A 17,195-nucleotide genomic window follows, 5' to 3' on the forward strand; every position below is an offset into this window, starting at 1 on the left:
GTTAAAAGAGACAAACTTATAGCACAATGATTCAGAAAAAGAGAGAAAACTGAATTATCAGGAATGCAGAATTCACATTAATATTTATCATTAAATTTTGTTGACAGGGCTGTAATGTTTGGAATGCATAGTAAAGAAGTCAATTTTCCAAAATAAATGTAAAAAAGTTTCCATTAATGTTCTCAAGATGGGGCTGGGGATATAGCTCAGTTGGTAAAATGCTTGCCTTGCATGCACAAGGACCTGGGTTCAATCCCCAGCACCATAAATAAATAAATAAATAAATAAATAAATAAATAAATAAATAAATAAATAAATAAAACATTCTCCAGAGAATTTGGGGAGGGGATGTGTGTTGAGATAGAAATATAACAAGTATTTAAAGAGTATTTTAGTAGATCAATGATTGGGACTAGCAAAAATGTTAAGAATGATGAGGGATGGTTCTCTTATTAGTTATTTAAACTTTTCATAAGGAATAAAATTTGGAATAAAATGGCCCTTTAAAAATTTAAATACTTAGGCTGGGGTTTTAGCTCAGCGGTAGAGTGCTTGCCTAGAATGTGTGAGGCACTGAGTTTGATTCTCAGCATCACACACACAAAAAAAGTCCATTGACAACTAAAAAAAAAGTCCATTGACAACTAAAAAAAAGATAGATATATATAGTATATCTAAATAGACAATCCCCCCAAAAGACATATTAATTTAATATGTGATAAAAATTATTTTTTAAAAAATCAATGTGGAAAGTATCAAATAAAAATTTAAATAAGATATATAAAGATTATAAATTATGTAGACTCACAGATGATACATCATACTAAAACAAATTTTTAAATATATCATAAAATATATCATTATTGTTATTGTTGCTGTTGTTATTTAATAGGTACCTTTATATAGCATGGCTAATATCTTTTTTAATCTAAACCCAAACTAAAATCTGGCATAGTAGATCCAGTGCTTTATAATTAATTGTTCGTATCCTGACCAGTCTTGGTGGCACACTCCTGTAATCACAACTTACTCAGTGAGGCTGAGGCAGGAGGATCTCAAGTTTGAGACCAGCCTTAGCAACTTGGAGGAAGTGACCCTGACTCAAAGTAAAAAAAATTAAAATAGGTGGAGATGTAGCTTAGTGGTAAAGCACCCCTAATTCAATTCCTAGTCTCTCTCTCACACACACACACACACACACACACACACACACACAACACTTTGCTCACACCATTTGAATCAGAAGCACAACCTTCAGGATTGTGTACTGAGGAAAACATTAGATAATGGTATTAAAAATTGATGTGTGAAGTTGATCATTACAACGTTATTTATATCAAGCAATAAACAAACACACTCACCAATTATTGCCAAAATAACTTGAGTTTTTACATTATTGTGTATCTATGACGTGAAATATCCTGTGGCCATTCATAAACTATATTTATCAATAACATTTTCATTTTCTACAGTTCACTTTAAGTTGGAATACAAAAGTACATTTGAAATATCATTCAAAATTTTTATTAAGAAAAAAGTACAGTTTTTGAAAGTTAAATTTTGTTTATTTTTTTATTTTTGTCATGATTAAATATAAATATTATTTAGAGACACATAGGCTACACTGATACAAGTTTTGATAAAGCAGGTCAGGAAATTTTGATTGCATACCCACTGGGACTTCAGACAACTAAAAAAAAAAAAAAACAGAATATGAGGGGAAAGTCCTTAATAATTAGAAGGTAGGTGATGCTAGGAAATGAAAGATTGGTAGAAAAAAAATTGTGACTATTTGTCTCAGATCAGTTCTTCTACACTTTCTATCATTCCCTGTGTCCATTATAACACATTACCACAAACTAGGTGGCTTAAAAAACAGACATTAGGCCAGGAAAAATAGCACACACCTGTAATCCCAGTGGCTTGGATGCTCAGGCAGGCTTGTGAGTCAAAGCCAGCCTCAGCAATTTAGTGAGGCCCTAAGCAACTCAGTAAGACCTTGTTTCTAAATAAAATACAAAAAAGCAAAAACCAAACAGGACTAGTGGTTAAGTGCCCCTGGATTCAATCCCCAGTTCCAAAAAAAAAAAAAAAAACAACAACAACAAAAAAAAAAAACTTTTTTTTTTTCTTCTGTTTTAGAAAGAAGTCCAGGGGTTCAGGGTCTAAGCAGGGCTGTTTCCTTCCGGATGCCCAAGAGAGATTCATTCTAGGCTTCTGTTGCTGGCCAGCATTTGATAACTTGATACCAAGTCACTCCACTCTCTGCCTCCATAGTGGCATGGCCTTCTTCCTGTGTGTCTTTCTGTGCATTCTATCCTTTTCTTATGTGGATAATAGTTGTTGGACTTAGGAGTTACCCCAATCCAACATTACCTCATCTTGATTTAATTTTGTCTAAAATGACACTATTTTCTTGTAAGTTTACACTCTGAGTGCCAAATAGACGTAGAATTTTGGGAGACTTTGAGGACATTGTTTAACCCCTCTATGCCTTCTCTCTCCCTTTCCTTTTTTTCATTTTGTTCAACAAGGAATGAAGAGAGAAGCAGGTTGGGGGTGGATATGAAATTTGATCTATGATCAGTAAACAACTTGAACAGGCTCTGTAAAGAAACCTGGGAATGGGACTAAGTCAGATCTATATTCTTGGGCAAATAAAAGAAGAAGCTGTGTAGAAAGGTCATGCTGTAGAGGCCTGGAAACAAACTCAAATTGGTAAGAGTTACGCTTGAAATGTCTGTTTATATTGGGAATGAAGGTTATTGTCAATGGATTTTTCTCTTTTGGAATACAAGATATACTTTACAACTTTTAATTAGTGACAGTTTCTACTGCATTTGGGAGAGACACAATTTTAAATCTGGGCAAGTATTCCTCCATGTTGGGCATAGTTTGTAGCTCTTGATTTCTACCTAAGCAACACTTTTCCTAGTCAGAGTTTAGGAATAAGGCAGAACATAAAAATTCAGTGTAAACACATATTGGATCACAGTAACTTTACAACTCTTCCTGTGTGGTATTTGTAGAAACCAATTTTATAATTGTCCATGTGACACCTCCACAAACTTTCCTCAGACTTGGTACCTAACAAATTCTTTTGCATTTAGATGACTGGTGGTTAATAAAGTTGGCCAATTATACAGTGCTATCGAGCCTGCTCTCTCAAAGTCTACTTAACAATTAGTCACTGGAAAATGTTTTTAGTTGTTTGATGACATTTTCAAATATAATTCCTCTTTTTCTTCCTTACCATTGCTGCATAATCCCTTATTAGGCATGCTAATCTCAAAACATAATAACCAGGCAGCTTTCTTTTATCCTAGTAACAGCTGCTCTAGATGCATAGTCATTACAAAACCAGCTCCAGCATTGCTTAATTCTTTGGACAATTACTCAGAGCTGAGACCTTAGCATTTGGATGCTCTGAGGAGAACTGGCAGCTTCATCACCACGGCAGCATCCATGGTCATGATGTCTGCACTGAGTGTTAGTAATGAAATATTACCAGGAAAAAAAAGGAATATCTTGTCATAAAATTGAATTTTTATTTTATTTTTCCCAGAAAAATGATAGGCTTATGGTCATTTTTAACCAAATTGGAAGTAATCTCAAAAATGTTTTCTAATATTGTATTTTAGAAATATTTTTTAAAGTGTTAAATTAATTTCAGTGAACTGATTTCAAATGTCATGTCAAATTAGGAGGAAGACAAGACAAAAGTGTTAATTAATTTGATGCTGCCAATCAATCTGCCTTACAGGAATCCTTTGATCAGATTTATTGGCCTATTTTGCAAATTCAGGTTAGATACTCTTTTTATTCACCTTTTCTTATAATAAACAATCACAGTAGGAAAATGTCCAAAAGACAAGCAGTTGATGGGAGAAGATAAGTCTAAGAATCTAAGATTACATCAGTTTATAATTGGATGGGAGTTCCGTGATTTTCAAAAATGTTTAAAAGAGAAACACAACAGGAACATTGTGCAGTCTTTGCTTACTCACTGTTAAAAGCATCCTGTTTTAATTGATTGGTTTCCCCTATGTAAGAATTGATATAATTCTTTTTTAATTTAGTGACAATGTTTTCTACTTCAAATGACAGATAAATTTTCTACAAATCTGAAGAAGTTTATAACAATTTGCTTTTGTGAATTCCACTACAGTGAAATTTGTTAAAATCGAATCATTATAAATATCTATATTTACTTCCTTCCTTTCTTGTACTTCTTATTTATGTGTGTGTGTGTGTGTGTGTGTGTGTGTGTGTGTGTGTGTGTGTTGCGCGCGCGCATGCACAGACTGCTCAGAATTAAACCCAGGGGCTTGCACATGCTAAACAAATATTCTATCACTGAGGTACACCCTCAGTTCTGTATTTACTTCTTTTTAAATTTTATTTTTAGTTGTAGATGGACAGATTTATTTATTTTTATGTAGTGCTGAGAATCAAATCCAGTGCCTTACACATGCTAAGCAAGCACTCTAGCACTGAGCTACAACCTCAGCCGCTGAATTTACTTTCTTAAAGGTAAGTTTCCAAGCATGGAATTACTGATGAAATATATATACATTTTTTAAGTCTTTTGATAAGTATCATGTGTAAAGGTTGTATCAACTTGTGCTTCTATTTTGGTATATAAAAGTGCACATTTTCTTGTAGCCAATTGTGGGTATTATTCATTATTATCTTTATTAATTTGGTAAGCATATAAGATCACTTTATATTACTGTAATAAAATATCTGGTGCTGGGTGCTTTATAAATAAAGTTTATTTGGCTTGTGATTCTGGGGTCCATATAGCATGGTACAAGCATCATTATGAGGACACCGTTAGTTGCATAATAACATTGCAGAGGAAAGCAAAGGGGTATTTGATGAGTACAGAAGTGGTCAAATGGTGAAACAGTAAACCAAAGAGAATATTCAGGGGCCTGGATGCTCTTTTACAACAACTTGTTCTTGCAAGAACTAACTCACTTGACTATATCAGCATTAATCTCCTCGGAGATGATTCCTCTGTTATCAAACCCAACTCTGTCTGCTAGGCCAATTAAGTGGAAAGAGAAGGTGTGGACACAAGAAAAAATAACATTTTTGAATATATGCTTTAGGATTATTAATGGCATTATATACATTTATGGGTCTTTTGAAGGGCTTTGTAAATTTTATGTCCTGTATTTTATATATAGCATATATACAGCATTTTTCTGATATATTTTTAAATTTTTGCTACTTACTACTATACCTTGTTTAATGTTTTTCACAATAAGAAATAGTTAATGCTTTATGTAGTGAAATTTATGGATCTCTTTCTTTATACTAGACTGATGCCAGCCTCTACCATCTGAAAATTAAGTGGACATTAATCTATGTTTTTGTAATATTAATATTTCATTTTATATGTTAAAACATTTAATTAATTTGAAAGTTGTATGGGTAGTAATAATGATAGTTAACATGGATAGGGTGCATTTTATGGCCAAACACTAAAGTGCTTTCTCTATATTATCTTAATTAACCCTCACACGTTAACTATTATGTCCTCTTCTTTAATAGAGTTTGGTGTTGCAGGTTTTATTGCAGATGTTATGGCTTACATAGAATGCTTCCCAGGAACTTCTGGTAACAAACCCAGAGATGCCCTGCAAAAAATGACCTGGCAAGGGTACTTCTATTTCTGCCATTGTGGCCGACTAAAGGACAACTCTCTCTCCCTTACTTGGGAGAGCTGTGGAGTAGGGACATTTTAGCCAAGTTTTCATCACTCAGAGAGTTTGGGTTGCTTGTGTCCTAGAGAGCATGCTGCAGCTGCCATCGGAAAGTTACTTCACTTGTACAACTGTGGCTCCAGAGAAGCCTTTCTACTGCCTCTTCACAATGCCACTTCAGCCTTCCCAGATTTACGAAGATGAAAGCACTTGATGGAAGCTGGGTCAAGTGCAAAAATGTTAGTTTCAGGTTAGTTTGAAAATGGAGACTTTAATTTTCTGTTTCCAGTGTGCAGAGAAAATCATGCCAGGAGGCTATTGATTGGTCCTTGAGCAGGCCATTTTAAAACTCAATATATGATAGAAGACACAATACACTTAGGCTCCTCTTTAAGACATGTACCATGTAGGATTTCTGTTGTGACAAAGAATATATGTTTGATATATTTTATATGGTCCACCTTTTATGACACTTACATATAATTCTGCCACCTTAGATTATATTTAGCTCTCATATTCAAATGTCAGACTTTTTTTGGGTAATAATATATTCCCATTTCTTCCCCTAGAGAGGAGACAGAAGTTCAATTGGTTCTTCAGGGCTAGCTGAAATGTATACCTAACCCCAGATACTTCTAATAAATCATGCCGATCTTCAAATTAGGCCCAAATCCTTGTATCTCTCTCTGTCTATTAATCATGGAGAATTCTCTCAAGAGGACACAAAGTGAGCTGTGAGGCAAATATTGGTGCAATAAAAGGAGTTGTTTCAGGACTCTGAGCCTTCATTTCATGAAAAGTAGTCATTCATTCTGTATTTTATTTAGCTCAGCCTTAACTGTATTAGGAGGTGCTTACTCTTCAAACTTTTTATTTTTTTCTCAATCCTTCATATGCTTCCTCACCATAGAAGTGGTCAACACTTCTTTATCTCATTATCTTTGGACTTAACCTTTTGAGTTGCTTTGGCAAGTGGAACAGAAACCACAACAACAATGTGCCAGTTATGAGCCAAAGCTTTAAGGAGCATTGTGTGTTTCCATCTGTCCGCCTTCCCCTTGAAACTTCTGTTATTCATTACTGGAAGATTAAGTCTTGGGTCTCAGAATGAGTGACATGTCAACTTCCAACCTGGAGTTATTCCAGCCAACTCAAAAACAATTAGGAAGGAAAATAAATGTGTGTTGTTGCAAGGTGTTGAGGTTTCCTTGCTGTTTGTTATGCAGTATGATTACAGTGCAAGCTTGACTGACACATGCCACTCTCCCCTGTAGAGTGCTGCCTCCCTTGCTTGTCATAAAACCTGATGGATTTGTTTACAGCTATCCTAACATGCAGTTGAAAATTCGTAGTTCTTACAGTCTTGGATAAGACACTCACTTCAAAAGAGCACGCCAGACTCATATTTCAAATGAAGATCATTTCTTTGCTGTGAAAGGGTTGACCTTCTCCGGAAATCTAGAATTATGGACTGAATTTCACCTGCTGCTGTCTCCTAAATGTTCAATTCAGCATTCTTATTCACTTCCTGTAAACTTCAGGTTTATTATATTGTACAGGCCAAGTGACAGGGATGCTTGGGTGTCTTAGAGGACTCAGAATTGCCAATTGTTTGTGTTAATAATGTGCTAATTATTTAAGTAGGTCTAACAGCATAGATTATTGTCATTTTTAAATTGCTTTTATTTTCAAATACATGACAGTGGAATGCATCACAATTCTTATTACACATAGAGAACACAATTTTTCATATCTCTGTTTGTATATAAAGTATGTTCACACTAATTCATGTCTTCATACATGTACTTTGGATAATGATGTCCATCACATTCTCCATCATTGCTAACCCCCTGCCCCCTCCCTTCCCCTCCCACCCCTCTGCCCTATCTAGAGTTTGTTAATTCCTCCCATGCTCCCTCTCCCTACCCAACTATGAGTCAGTTACCTTATATCAGAGAAAACATTCGGCATTTGTTTTTGGGGGATTGGCTAACTTCACTTAGCATTATCTTCTCCAATGCCATCCATTGACCTGCAAATGCCATGATTTTTTTCTCTTTTCTGGCTGAGTAATATTCCATTGTGTATATATGCCACATTTTTGTAACCCATTCATCTAGGTTGGCTCCACAATTTAGCTATTGTGAATTGGGCTGCTATAAACATTGATGTGGCTGTGTCCCTGTAGAATGCTGTTTTTAAGTCCTTTGGGTATAGACTAAGGAGAGGGATAGTTGGCCAAATTGTGGTATATACCAAGGAGAGGGATAGCTGGTCAAATGGTGGTTCCATCCCAACTTTTCCAAAGAATCTCCATACTGCTTTTCATATTGGCTACACCAATTTGCTGTCCCACCAGCAATGTACGAGTGGGCCTTTTTCCCCACATCCTCGCCAACACTTATGTCTTCATAATAGCTGCCATTCTGACTGGAGTTAGATGGTATCTTAGAGTAGTTTTGATTTGCATTTCTCTAATTGCTAGAGATGGTGAACATTTTTTCATAATGTTGATTGATTGTACATCATCTTCTGAGAAGTATCTATTCATGTCCTTGGCCCATTTATTGATTGGGTTATTTGTTTTTTCGGTGTTTAGCTTTTTGGTTCTTTATATACATAGAGATTAGTGCTCTAGATGATGTGTGAGGGGTAAAAATTTGCTCCCAAAATGTCAGCTCTCTATTCACCTCACAGATTGTTTCTTTTGCTGAGAAGAAACTTTTTAGTTTGACTCCATCCCATTTATTTATTCTTGGTTTTAATTCTTGAGGTATAGGAGTCTTATTAAGGAAGTTGGGGCCTAATCCCATATGATGAAGATTTCGGCCTACTTTTTCTTCTATTAGATGCAGAGTCTCTGGTTTAATTCCTGGGTCCTTCATCCACTTTGAGTTGAGTTTTGTGCATGGTGAGAGATAGAGGTTTGATTTCATTTTGTTGTATATGGAATTCCAGTTTTCCCAGCATCATTTGTTGAAAAGGCTATTTTTTTCTGCAATGCATGTTTTTGGTGCCTTTGTCTAACATAATATAATTGTAATTTTGTGGTCTAGTCTCTGTGTCCTCTTTTCTGTACCATTGGTCTACCAGTCTGTTTTGGTGCCAATACCATGTTGGTTTTGTTACTATTGCTCTGTAGTGTAGTTTAAGATCTGGTAGAATGATGCCACCTGCTTCACTCTTCCTGCTAAGGATTGCTTTAGCTATTCTGGGTCTCTTATTCTTCCAGATGAATTTCATGATTGCTTTCTCTATTTCTATGAGGAATGCCATTGAGATTTTGATTGGAATTGCATTAAATCTGTATAGTGCTTTTGGTAGTATGGTCATTTTGATAATATTAACTCTGCCTATCCAAGAGCAAGGTAGATCTTTCCATCTTCTAAGGTCTTCTTTGATTTCTTTCTTTAGGGTTCTGTAGTTTTCACTCTATAGATCTTTTACCTCTTTCGTTAAATTGATTCCCAAGGGTTTTTTTTTTTTTTTGAGGCTATTGTAAATGGGGTAGTTTTCCTCATTTTCCTCTTAGAGGATTTGTCACTGATATACAGCAATGCCTTTGATTTATGGGTGTTGATTTTATAACCTGCTACTTTGCTGAATTCATTTACCAGTTCTAGAAGTTTTTTGGTGGAGCTTTTTGGATCTTTTAGGTATGAAATATGTAGTCAGCAAATAGTGCTAATTTAAGTTCTTCTTTTCCTATATGTATCCCTTTAATTTTTTTTTGTCTGTCTAATTGCTCTGTCCAGTGTTTCAAGGACTATGTTAAATAGAAGTGGTGAAAGAGGGCATCCTTGTCTTGTTCCAGTGTTTAGAGGGAATGCCTTTAATTTTTCTCCATTTAGAATGATGTTGGCCTTGAGCTTAGTGCAGACAGCCTTTACAATGTTGAGATATGTTCCTGTTATCCCTAGTTTTTCTAGTGTTTTGAACATGAAGGGGTGCTGTATTTTGTCAAATGCTTTTTCTGAGTCTATTGAGATGATCATTTGATTCTTATCTTTGAGCCTATTGATGTGATAAATTATGTTTATTGATTTTCTTATGTTGATCCAACCTTGCATACCTGGGATAAATCCCACTTGATCATGGTGCACAATCTTTTTGATATGTTTCTGTATTCAATTTGTCAGAATTTTATTGAGAATTTTTGCATCTTTGTTCATTAGAGATATTGGTCTAAAGTTTCCTTTCTTTGATGTATCTTTGCCTGGTTTTGAAATCAGGGTGATATTGGCCTCATAGAATGAGTTTGGAAGTGCTTCCTCTTTTTCTATTTTCTGAAATAAATTGAAGAGTATTGTTATTAGTTCTTCTTTAAAGGTCTTGTAGAACTTGGTTGTGTAACCGTGCAGTCCTGGTCTTTTCTTTGTTGGTAGGCTTCTGATGGCGTCTTCTATTTCATCACTTGATATTGGTCTGTTTAAATTGTGTATATCTTTCTGATTCAATCTGGGCAAGTCATTTGACTTATACATGATGGTGGACAATAAACTGGGGGTGCGGCTTAGAGTGATATGCTGAGGAGGTAGGATGTGAGGATATAGAGTTAATATATCTTAGGAAGTGTGAAGGAGAAATCCAACCAAGAGGGTCAGTAGCAAGAAAACAGACAGGAAGTAATTTAGAATAGGGAAGTACCTCGGATAACAATAGAGTACATGAAACAAACACACATATGTATTTAGAAAAATACAAATGTTAAAACAGTAAAATCTTGGGGAGGGGAAGTTAAGTGAAAGAATAAAAAGGAAAAGAAAAAAGAGCATATACAACACCTCTATATTATATTATTCAGATGACTCATTCCTCAAAGTCCTATTTCATGCAAAGTTCTTGGTTTCATATATATTGGGGATGTGAGGGTCAAAGGATAGAGGATTAGAAGAGAAAAAACAAACAAACAACAAACTTGAAGGAAGAAATCAGGTTGTGGCTCGTGGTTTGTGCCCAGCCAGACTGTGGCAGTAGCTAGCTTTAGAGATCAGTAACTTTCCTGCTTCTCTTCTTATCCAATAGGTGGAGGTCCTCTGCTGTAAGCTGGTGTCTCTGTCCTCTGGATGGTGGAGGTAATCAGTGTGGGAAGACTGGTCCCAGCGCAGGGCACCTGGATGCAGGGAGAGTCACCCACCAGTCCCTGCAGAAAGACTGCACCTTTCGGGTCTTTTTTGGGACCGCTCATATGACTTAAGCACCTGATAATATCTCCCTCTCTTGCCTGGTGATTTCCCAATTCCTGGTCTCTCTGTTAGGCTTCAATCTTTAGCCCTGTCTCCCTCTCCCCAGCAGTTCCCAATTGAGGAAACTCTCACCCAAGTCTCCCGTGGGCTGCTCCCTGGTCGCACTGCACAGCTGTGTTGGGCAGCTACTGTGCTGGGTTACTGATGCTGGGGAGGGGGGAATGTTGGAAACCTGGTACCTGGCCACTGGAGATCTGATCTGGAAACTGTCCCCAGCTAACATGGCAAGAATGTTGAATCAAGAAGGGGAAGGTCTGCTTTCAGCACTGGGGTATTGTCAGGTGATTCTGCTAAGGCGCTCTCCCAAGTCTTGCGTGGGCTAGAACTTCAGGCTTTGGGTCCTGCTCCAATGCAGGGCGTCCTACTTGAACACTGAGGCCTGGAGCCCCACACAGGGTCACAGCGCTGATGATTTCTTCAGAGAGCAGCTGGATTGGGGTTCTCTAACCCTCTCAGAGACGCAGTATTCTGACCAGGTGAGATCTGTGGGCATGGTGGTGTGGGGCGAGGGGTGGCTCACTCCCTTCCCGCCATGTTTCCTAATTCTCCAGATTATTTTCATTAATTTGCATTTTCTCTAGAAATTCTGGAATAACTAAAAGGATAGGCTAGATTAGTAGCCAAATTGGAATTCGAAGTTACAATGCCCCAAATAAACTAATGAAGGTTTGGATTAGAAGAAAAAAATATTTTTGTGCCCATAAAATTTTATTTTAAAAATATTTCAAACTTATTTTTTAAAATTAAGTTGACAAAAACTATATGACTTTATGATGTACAACATGATGTTTTGACATATGGATACATTGTAAAATGGATAAATTAAGCTAATTAATGCATTCATTGCCTCCTGTACTTATCATTTTTGGTAACAGGAATATTTAAAATCCATTGTTTTAGAAATTTACAGGTATACAGTATATTATTATTTAATGTATTCAGCATGATATACAATAGATTTCTTAAACACGTTTCTTTGTAAAAATTTTATTTTTTTATTTTAGTTTTTGGTATTGGGGATTGAACTCAGGGGCACTTGACCACTGAGCCACATCCCCACCCTATTTTTTATTTTATTTAGAGACAGGGTCTTACTGACTTGCTTAGCACCTTGCTTTTGCTGAGGCTGGCTTTAAACTCATAATTCTCCTGCCTCAGCCTCCCAAGCCCCTAGGATTACAGATGTGTGCCTCCACACCTTGCTAAAAATTTTATTTTTAAAGCAAATGTTAGTGATACCTGAGCATTGACAACCCCAGTAAAAATTACAGAAAAGGGAATAAACAGAAAGAACAAAATGCCCACATAACTCAGACACAGGGAAATAAATGATTGGCATGTGTTTTTTTTTTTTTTTTTTTGCATGGATTGTTGGAGAGTTGAGATTTTTTAATATAGGACTATTTTACTCATGTGCCATTGAACATGGTTTTGTGCATTTGCTAGTAGCCATTTAAGACATCAGGGCAAGATATTTTGGATTCATATGCCCTTTTCTCCTAATGGCTTTGACAGAAGAACAGAACACAGCCTTTACATAAAAGACACCTTCTCTAGTTTTTGTGAAGTGATGTGTCATTCTATGAACACTAAAATAAACTAATAAACGTCTGGCTCTGCTTTGGATGCAGAAAATTGGAAACTGCATATCTCCAATTGTAACAAACAATAATAATAAAGTCATGTGTTCTATAAATTCAGAACCTAGCTTGAATTTAATGAAGAGAATATAGGCAAACAATGCTCCAGAAATTTAAATAAAAATAAGTACCTCCAAGAAGAAATGAGGAACATTAATTTATTTGGAGCAGAACATAGGAAAGTGGTCTACATGCCAGAGAAAAGATTTAAGAGTATTTTAGGTACCATTTTAAGTGGACTTCCAAAGCTAAATTTGGAGGATAATGAAAGAATAGAATCCTAGGGATCCATACACACAATGGAAATTTATATCCACTTTCAGAGCAGATTGCACTCCATAGACCTTGCCCTGTTCTCAAAATATAGGATACAGGATAAGGAATACAAAAGACATCTTTTAGTGGTGAGGAGGGGTCTTGAATGTGGGGGACCAGTCATTTCAGGATCCTTATCTTTTATATGGAAAAATAAATAAAACACTACCTCTCCAAATGAAAAAAAATAGGCTGACTAGCAAAGAGAAGATAAGTCTAAATATAATCTCCAGGTTACAAATGAAAATTCATTATTGAAGAAGGAAAAAAAATCCTTTATTCCTGAGTAGAAGCATAAATTTCTAATGGTCCACACCATTAGAGATCTCTACCAATGGAGTAGGACAATAAAATCTCTCCAGCACAAGCCTGGAAGAAGACGTGGAAGGTAAGAGAGGGAGAGACAGACAGACAGACACACACACACACACACACACACACACACACACACACACACACTCTGAAGCACAAAGAAATGTTTAGACTCAAAGCCTAATGGTGAGGGTGGAATAAAAACATTGAGAAAAACATTCTGACAACACAGTCCTTGCAGTCAGCAAGAGGAAACACTAGAGGAATTCTAAAAGAGAGCTTTATTAGATAAAATGATAGAAACAACAAAGCCCAAACACAGTTTAACTCCTGAACAGAGGAGTCAAACCTCCACAGTGAAGACTTACTAGAAGAACAAACATGCTCATTTTTAGGTGTTTGTCCTATTTACTTCAAATACTTCTGCTATTTATCAACCAGACATTATAAAACACATTAAAAAGCAAGGAAAAAAGAAAACACTCTCTAATGACAAAGAAATCAACAAAATCAGAATCAAATAAGATCCAGATGGTGAAACTCTCATATAGGGAATTTAAATTACAATTTTTAATGTACAAAGGACTAATGGAAAAGATGTACAAATATGAATGACTATATGGGGAATTTGAGCAGGTGGAAGGAATAAAAAAATCAAATAAAGATTTTAGAAGAAAAGTAATGTAGATAAAGAATACTTTCTGTGTGCTTTTGATAAGCAGTCAATTCAGTACACTCAGCAGATGAGCTATTGAATTTGAAAGAAGTTTAATAAAAGATATCCAAACTCAAACATTAAAAAAAGAAACAGGAGAAAACAATTCAGACTAGTGCATATGAAAACTATGGGCTAATAGTAAGTGTTTTGACATAACCTTAATTGGGAATCTCAGAAGGAGAAGAAAGAGGAAACAGAGAAGAAACAATATTTTAATGGAACAGTGATTTACAATTTGCCCAAAATAATAAAATGTATTAGACCAGGGGTCTAAAAACAATATGAAAAATAATGATGATATGATTTATTTTTTAAAAAACATTGTAAAATTGATAAATCTCTGGAATTCATAACTGAATAAGAGAGGGGAAAGCATAAATACTACCAAGACAAGAATAATAGAAAAAAATGAATATACCAATATACATTTAAAGAATAAGAACCAAGATGTATTGACAACTTTATGCACATAAATGATAACTAAAAGAATATATTCTTTAAAAGACACAAATTTTGAAGCTCAAATAGAGAACCCAAATAATTTTAATCAAATAAAAAAATTAAATTAGTTTAAATCTTTCCATGGAAGCTAATTATAGGCCCAATGGCTTCACTGTTGAATTATACTAAGTATTTAAGAAAAAAATTACCAAATCTAGAAAAAGTATTCTAGAAAATAAGTGTAAATATTTCCCAATAAATTTTATGATCCACCATTATCTGATAACAAAACCAGAATAATATAAGAAAATGTAGATCAATCAACCTTATGAATATATTCCTCTCCAAAAACCTCAACAAAATATTTCTGAGTTGTATTTAAAGTGAGTAAAACATGAACATATGATAAGGAGATAAAGACCTGCTTCAGGGCATATATTAACATAAAAAGTTAATTAATGCAACTACTGAGCTAGGAATTTGAACCTCTGACCACACCTTTTTCTTTTTTGTTCAGTAGTATGTGGATCAACCACTTTATTTAATTTCATTAACATTTGCAAATACCATATTTTGCACACTTTTAAGAGATTAGTTTAAGATATTGTGATTTTTGCACTTCTAATGGTAGTATTTTGAACTCCTCTTTTGAGATGACTATCAGTGTACCAGGGTACATCCACATGATTAACTATTTGTTCAGTAAATAAATGAACTACCAACCTATACAACAACATGGCCCAATCTCACATTCACTATGTTAACCCAAAGGAGCCAGACTCAGATGGCTGTGTAATATATTGCTCCACTTACATGACATTCAGAAATAAGAAAAATGATGAGAACAAATACTGATCAAACCTTGCCAGCAACTTAAGCTGCAGGAAGATCATCTACATAGAGACATGAGGGAACTTTTTTGATGCTGATGAAACATAAAACTTTGATTGTGGTATCACCCAACCACACTTGTTTTTGAAGCTTACAGAATTGTACACTGAAAGGGTAAATTTACTGAATGGTAATTTACATATTATCCCATATATAATTTACCTTAAATATAATTTTTTGTCTAACCATACCCACACTAAATAGGAAAAAAATATGTTTTGATAATTAAAATATCAAAAAATAATAAATCAAGCTATTTTATGAATTCATGGATAGTTTTCATATTAAAAAGATTAAGAAAGAACACAAAGACCTGTAAGTTAACAATATTCTATTTTTTCCTTGTATCTTTAAATTGTTTGTCTTGGAATAAATTATCTTACTAAGAATATGAAATATGGCCAAGTTAACTTGGTAGTCTGGGGAATCTCTAGATATCTCGAGTAAATGTAAATAGACTGGGTCTCTTCATTATTTAGTTAGCTTACTTTAATTATATTTCCTGCCACTCAGGATTCTTAACATAATATGTAAGAAGATATTATTAAAACTTGTTATTTATTTTATAGTCTCCTCTTAAATCAGTTATGGGCCCTTAACTAGCTCTTTCCTGGTTTACATGAAATGCAGATAACAAGCCATTTTCTGTCTTAGAGATATGACAATTCAGTGCCTTGGTGTCATATCATATACAGTGATTTTGTTTCAGATCCTCTTGAAGACAGAGGAATAAATACTAAATAATCCTAATATTAGTGAGTCTTCCATCACATTAATAAAGCTCTACTTTTCCAGAAGATGGAAAAGAATTCTACCAAATGGAGTATGACGATCCCAAGAATGAATCATATTATGTGTTTACAAGTCCAAGATATCACTAAGAGCTGGCATTTATATGGTTTGTAAAGAATATATTACACTTAATAGTAGTCATATGTAAAATATATAAATTTAACAACTATTACTAGTGTTTTTGACAAATAGTTAATTGCTGGATTTAATAGAGTTAACAGTGTGAACAAAATAAAATTATCCTTATGCATTTTAAATATGCCCATACAAATTCACTGTTACTGAAAGGCATTATTCCATATCTATATTATATGAACAAGGTATTATGTGTGGCCAAAAATAAAGGCTAATTGTTAACTTTGTATTGTTGATAATTAAATGAGATCATCTTAAAAGTCTTTCCTAACTAGGTATAAATCTTACTAAAAACAAATAAAGAAAACAGGACCATCTGGCTCAACTTTCAGTGTTATACTTCACAATAAGAATGAAGGGATTGTGTCACTGTGTAGGAGTGTGTTCCAATTATCAATAATTTAAAATATTCTAATGAAAAGGGGTTATTAAATATTTATACAAGTCCCTTTATGTTGATAAACTGCTGCAATTACTTTTTTGAATACTCTTCACATAAAGAAAGAGAGGACTCCCTGAGCTGTATTTTCAACATGGAGATAACAATCAACAGATCAAGGGAACATTATTGTTGATTAGCTACAGATGGGATTTCTGTGTGATTTTTAGAAGTAGTTTCAGGAAGAGAAACATGAATATGGGGAGCCATCCTTGAGTTATTTGAGATCTTCACTCTGCCTTGGAGCCAAGGAGATTTTGGTTTGGCATTGCAAGCTATTTTCTACCTCCTCCCACTTAATGGATTGCTTAATGCACATGACCTCTGTCTTCCATCTGCTAGAAAGACTGAACTCTTAGCTCTGGAGTTGGGCATGACCCATTGGGAACTGGACAGCCCACCTCCTACCTTAATTGGCTAAGAATTCTGTAGAAAGCCTTTGAAGTTCCCCCAAATAAATAAACCAAACGCAGGCTCTCACTCTCTCTTTCCAGCCTGGAAGCTCAACCCTTAAGGTTGAAGAGCCATCCTGCCCCCCTGCTCTTTAAAAAT

This window comes from Ictidomys tridecemlineatus, chromosome 12 (genome assembly GCF_052094955.1).
Source record: "Ictidomys tridecemlineatus isolate mIctTri1 chromosome 12, mIctTri1.hap1, whole genome shotgun sequence".
Taxonomy (NCBI): Eukaryota; Metazoa; Chordata; class Mammalia; order Rodentia; family Sciuridae; genus Ictidomys; species Ictidomys tridecemlineatus.